The sequence below is a fragment of the Rattus norvegicus genome, chromosome 1, assembly GCF_036323735.1.
Source record: "Rattus norvegicus strain BN/NHsdMcwi chromosome 1, GRCr8, whole genome shotgun sequence".
Classification (NCBI taxonomy): Eukaryota; Metazoa; Chordata; class Mammalia; order Rodentia; family Muridae; genus Rattus; species Rattus norvegicus.
Genome location: NC_086019.1, coordinates 92,366,938 through 92,373,457, shown reverse-complemented (window position 1 = coordinate 92,373,457; position 6,520 = coordinate 92,366,938).

The window sequence follows — 6,520 nt, the reverse complement described above, 5'->3', positions numbered from 1 at the left end:
CAGCTGACTTCAGCTCCAACCTTAGCACTTCCAGATACCTCAAAATCTATTTCCATCCATGGAATACAATACAAAAGGGATTTTAATCCAAAGTTTGGTGCCATGGACAGGCCCTACAAGGTACCTGCCTAAACAATTGTGTTGGGACATACTTGCTTAATTTTTTTTTAAAGTGAAAGAGTTAACTCTGGGTCAGTATTTTATACTCGCCACACCCAACTGGTTGAGGCCTTCCTCTGAGGACTTCAGGATGCTGGCTGTCTAATGCCCTCCTGAGCAAGTACCAGGCCCTACTCATGGGCCTCCCTTGTGTCCAATGTGAGAAACCCAGACACATCAATCTTGCCACCTTCTTGCGTGATGAGGACCTACAGGTTCTCATCCATGACTCTCAAGATGACATCCCCCTGAAAGATCTTGCAGTACTCCACAAGAGTGGGAGCATCTTCACTAAAAATGAAACTGGTATGTGGGACCTTGAATAGTTATTTTAGCTGAAGTGAGTAGGGCCTAAGTTTTAAAGTCGTACTTAAGCCCAGAGAGCAGAGGAGATTGATCGGACCCAGGCACTCAGATTGGGAAAAGGGAAGTCCACCACCATCGACAGTCGTTATACCCTTATTATCATGCATATACGTGATATGTATAAACAAAGAGGTTTTCTCAATTGTAGGAAGAAAGGACATTAAAAAGAAACAAAATGTAGCCTTTCTGAGAAGCTATTTGCCTTGCCCTTTGAAGCGCTATGCTCCACTTCCAAGAACATCACAAGAATTCTGGCTATAAGCAATAGAAAGCACGGATATTGAGGCTCTATACCCCAAGAAGAGACCTTTGAAATAGATTTACTATCCAGAATAAACTGCTCCCTCTTCCTGGTTGTCGGGATATCCTTTGATCCTAACAATGTTCTCTGACCCATACAAAACCATGGCTTGACTATCTCCTCTAAGAAAATTACTTCATTGAACACACCTGGATCCAGAGTCCTCCCTGCCACTTTCGAGGAAACTTGAGGGATCCTCATCCCTTTTTTCTACTCTGGGAAATATTCTTCTACCACTTAATTGTTTCCAGCCAGTAATCAGACAGGATTGAGGGTCCTCAATGCTTAGCTCTTGAGTCCCATAACAAAATACAATCAATAAATAGTAGATTCTTTGGAAGTTTTCACCTAAAATTATTTTTGTTACAATCTAAAAATATGTTACATCCAACTCCCTTCAAAACACAGTAAAAAAAAAAAAAGCCTTCAAAAAATTCTTCCTCTATGGAACTGAAATGCCTTGATATTGTTTATACTTTGTTTTATTTCTACTATCAGTTGGGTATGTTTTCATGCTTACGTGGGAAAACCCATTTTTTAAAAAAAAAAAAAAACTTCAGAATTTTTTATGATATTTCTCAGGTACTTCTAAATACCCTGTTACCTTGCAGAAACATTTTCTTCAGATCATAATTAAAATTTTACTGAATTTTAAAGATCCCAAATCTTAAGTTAAAAGCCTTAAATTTAAATCCTTTAAATGTTAATGACCATAGTTTATTCAATCGATTTTGTGTGATGTTTACTTTTATACTTGCCAGTGGTCTGATAAATGATGGGCCTTTGGCAACGGAACTAGTCATAGGATCACAAGAGCTGTGTAGGCTTAGATTTTTCAAAACTTACTTTAAATAAGGGTTCTTAAATGCTTTAACCTCCCTTCTAGGCCACGACCCACAAGAAGTATGGAAAGGAAAAGTTAATAGAGCAAAGGAGGATGTGGACCTGTTTAGAAATATTCCTTTGGAGTAAATGCAATCTGCGTTGCCAGGATATCTGTAGTTCAGTTCACAGGACTCAGCAGTGGTGGCTCGATCCACTTGCAGACACCATTAGTAAATCAGCCGTGGCAGGACTCCTAAACACCAGTCACAAATCAACAACAGCAAGTCAATCCAGCAGAAACCACAAGGCTCTGCCAATTTGACCAAGTCCAGGGAAGCAGCAAGAAGCCTTGGATCACCACCAGAAGTTTTTTGGTGCATTTCTATGAAGTCACAATAAATGATGAACAGCAAAGAATGGCCAGGCAGTACCATCCAGCATCATCCACTGTCCATTGGGCTATATTTATATCCTTTCCAAACAAAACGTATTTTCTCAAGCATCCACTCTAGGAAAGCATCATATGTCCTTTTTCTTCCAGAAAAATACCATGTGTCTGTTCTAAGCAAAACATCCTCTCACAAGACAGTTTCCAGAAAAACATCATGAGACACAACTGAGTCTCCAAAGAAACCAGAAATTTCCACAAGAGAGCCCATCTTCTATTATAGACAAACTTTACACAATATAAAGGGATTATTTCATTAGTATAAAGAAATTATTTTATATGGTATTCCAGGTCTCTAATACATAATTAGTAATGAATAGACGTCTGTTGTGGTAAATCTCTTAACCACGTTAAGCCCATTCAAGGAAAAAGCAACTTGGTTGTGGTAAATCTCCAATTTCAATTGCCCATGCCAGGAAACCACCACTCAGTTATGTATTATAAAGTGCATGTCTGCAGATCTGCCTCTACACCACTCTCTTCCCCAGCTATGAAATCCCTGCTACTTGCAGTTTCTTCAGGCCATGCGCTTCTGCTCCATCTTCCTTCCAACAGCCCTCATTCTGTCCTCTTCTGTTTGCTGGTCCTGGAACTCCTCCTCCCCTACTCTTCCTGCCTGACCCGGAAAAACCTGCCTCCTTATTTTCTCCCAGTGATTGGCTAGTTATCTTATTAGGCAATCAGATAATTAAGGGAAATTATTCTACATCTCACCTTTTCTGTCCAAAACAAAAAACAAACCAACCAACCAACCAACCAACCAAATCAAGAAGACCCTCTTCTCCCAGATATAATTGAAAAAAATTATGTCAAGTAAATGACATCTAGTCCAACAATTTACCAATTAGATAAAGCACTCTGCCATCCATCTAACTTAAAAAGGCTCAGTTCTACACCTGAATTATGTCAGATCATTATTTCAGATTGTATACCATCTGAAAACCATCTTCTCAAATCTATGCCATCTCTCTCAATGCTAAACAGCTTGGGTTGGCTATGAGACTACACCCAGTCTTCAACCCTGTCAGAAATCTGAGAAAGACTTAAACATTACCTGAAAATATAAGGAGCACACATCATAGCTTCCAAAACTTAACCAATTTATAGAGACAGCTGATCACTTGGACAGTCCCTCAGTCTACAACTCACTGGAGCATCAACTGTAGCCTTCTGGAACAGGATCAACTGACAGATTTTATGAAACAGGAATTATGAAGAACTAGCTTATTCTGTCTTGGCAGAACTATGCTGTCAACTATCCTGTGTCTTGTGTCCTTTCATGGGCAGTGTAGGTCTGTAGAAGACATAGGCGCCCGCGCTCCAGACACCTGGACCTGAAGGGACCCGGTCAACAGTTTTCAAAAGCAACCCCCCAGGAGCAAACTTGAGCCACGGGTCCACAGGTAAGACCAACTTTTCTGCTCCAAGCAACCTGCCTCGTGGTCTCAGGACACACAGAGGCAAAATTCCTCTGGGACTTGACACTTCCAGTTTTTAGCTGGAGCCCCAACCTCGCTGATCCCGGCCACAGCTCACTGCCCCCAAACCCTTTGGGAGAGAGAGCTAATTGCACAGACAGGTGGGCACTCCTGAGACTGCAGAGCGGGAGAGACCACCAATACTGCCCACCTCTGTCCACATCCCTGGCCCAAGAGGAAACTGTATACGGCCTCTGGGAACCAGAAGATAGGGGCAGTAGAGCTGCAGGTCCCCTGCACTCCAGACACCGCCCGGACCTGAAGGGACTGGATCAACAGTTCTGTGCATTCAAATCCCGTGGGAGGGAGAGCTAAACCTTGAGAGCGGCAGACACGCATGGGAAGCCAGAAGAGACTACACTCTGCCCACATTTCTGACTCCAGAGGAAAACACCTAACGCCATCTGGGACCCGGGTGCACGGGAGCTCCCAGAAAAGGCAGCTCAGGCCCTTCTGGTTGCCACCCTCATGGACAGCTCAAAAGCAGTCCCCCACGAGCAACTTGAGCCTCGGGACCACAGGTAAGACCAACTTTTCTGCTCCAAGAGACCTGCCTGGTGGACTCAGGACACAGGCCCACAGGAACAGCTGAAGACCAGTAGACAGGAAAGACTACACGCCCGAAAGCAGAACACTCTCTTCCCATAACTGGCTGAAAGAAAACAGGAAAACAGGTCTACAGCACTCCTGACACACAGGCCTATAGGACGGTCTAGCCACTGTCAGAAATAGCAGAACAAAGTAACACCAGAGAAGCAAGCACAGGAACCCAAGCAACAGAAACCAGAACTATGTGGCATCATCAGAGCCCAATTCTCCCACCAAAGCAAACACTGAATATCCAAACACACCAGAAAAGCAAGATCTAGATTTAAAATCACATTTGATCATGATGCTAGAGGACTTCAAGAAAGACATGAAGAACTCCCTTAGAGAAATGCAGGAAAACATAAATAAACAAGTAGAAGCCTATAGAGAGGAATCACAAAAATCCCTGAAAGAATTCCAGGAAAACACAATCAGGTGAAGGAGTTAAAAATGGAAATAGAGGGGTTGGGGATTTAGCTCAGTGGTAGAGTGCTTGCCTAGCAAGCACAAGGCCCTGGGTTCAGTCCCCAGCTCCGAAAAAAAGAAAAGAAAAAAATGGAAATAGAAGCAATAAAGAAAGGACACAGGGAAACAACCCTGGATATAGAAAACCAAGGGAAGAGACAAGAAGCCGCAGATACAAGCATCACAAACACAATACAAGAGATAGAAGAGAGAATCTCAGGAGTAGAAGATTCCATAGAAATCATTGACACAACAGTCAAAGAAAATGTAAAACGTGGGCTCTAGAGATGGCTCAACAGTTAAGAGCACCCGGCTACTCTTCCAGAGGTCCTGAGTTCAATTCCCAGCAACCACATGGTAGCTTACAACCATCTGAAAAGAGATCTGATGCCCTCTTCTGGTGTATCTGAAGACAGCTACAGTGTACATATATATAATAAATGAATAAATCTTAAAAAATGTAAATCGGAAAAAGCTATTGGTCCAAAATATACAGGAAATCCAGGACTCAATGATAAGATCAAACCTAAGGATAATTGGTATAGAAGAGAGTGAATACTCCCAGCTCAAAGGACAGGTAAATATCTTCAACAAAATCATAGAAGAAAACTTCCCTAACCTAAAGAAAGAGATGCCCATAAACATACAAGAAGCCTACAAAACTCCAAATAGATTGGACCAGAGTGGAAACTCCTCCCATCACATAATAGTCAAAACACCAAATGCACAAAACAGAGAGAGAATGTTAAAAGCAGTAAGGGAAAAAGGTCAAGTAACATATAAAAGCAGACCTATCAGAATCATACCAGACTTCTCACCAGAGGCTATGAAAGCCAGAAGATCCTGGACAGATGTCATACAGACCCTAAGAGAACACAAATGCCAGCCCAGGTTACTGTATCCTGCAAAACTCTCAATTAACATAGATGGAGAAACCAAGATACTCCATGACAAAACCAAATTTACACAATCTCTTTCTACAAATCCAGCCCTACAAAGGATAATAAACGGTAAAGCCCAACATAAGGAGGCAAGCTACACCCTAGAAAAAGCAAGAAACTAATCGTCTTGGCAACAAAACAAAGAGAAGAAAAGCACACAAACATAACCTCACATCCAAATATGAATATAACAGGAAGCAATAATCACTATTCCTTAATATCTCTCAACATCAATGGTCTCAACTCCCCAATAAAAAGACATAGATTAACAAACTGGATAAGCAATAAGGATCCTGCATTCTCCTGCCTACAGGAAACACACCTCAGAGACAAAGACAAACACTACCTCAGAGTGAAAGGCTGGAAAACAACTTTCCAAGCAAGAAGAAGCAAGCTGGAGTAGCCATTCTAATATCGAATAAAATCGATTTTCAACTGAAAGTCATCAAAAAAGATAAGGAAGGACACTTCATATGCATCAAAGGAAAAATTCACCAAGATGAACTCTCAATCCTAAATATCTATGCTCCAAATACAAGGGCACCTACATACATAAAAGAAACCTTACTAAAGCTCAAAGCACACATTGCACCTCACACAATAATAGTAGGAGATTTCATCACCCCACTCGCATCAATGGACAGATCATGGAAACAGAAATTAAGCAGAAACATAGACTAAGAGAAATCATGAACCAAATGGACTTAACAGATATTTATAGAACATTATATCCTAAAACAAAAGGATATACCTTCTTCTCACCACCTCATAGGACTTTCTCCAAAATTGACCATATAATTGGTCATAAAACAGGCCTCAACAGATACAGAAAGTTAGAAATAATCCCATGTGTCCTATCAGACCACCACGGGCTAAAGCTGGTCTTCAATAAAAATTAGGGGAGAACGCCCACATATACATGGAAGTTGAGCAATGCTCTACTCAATGA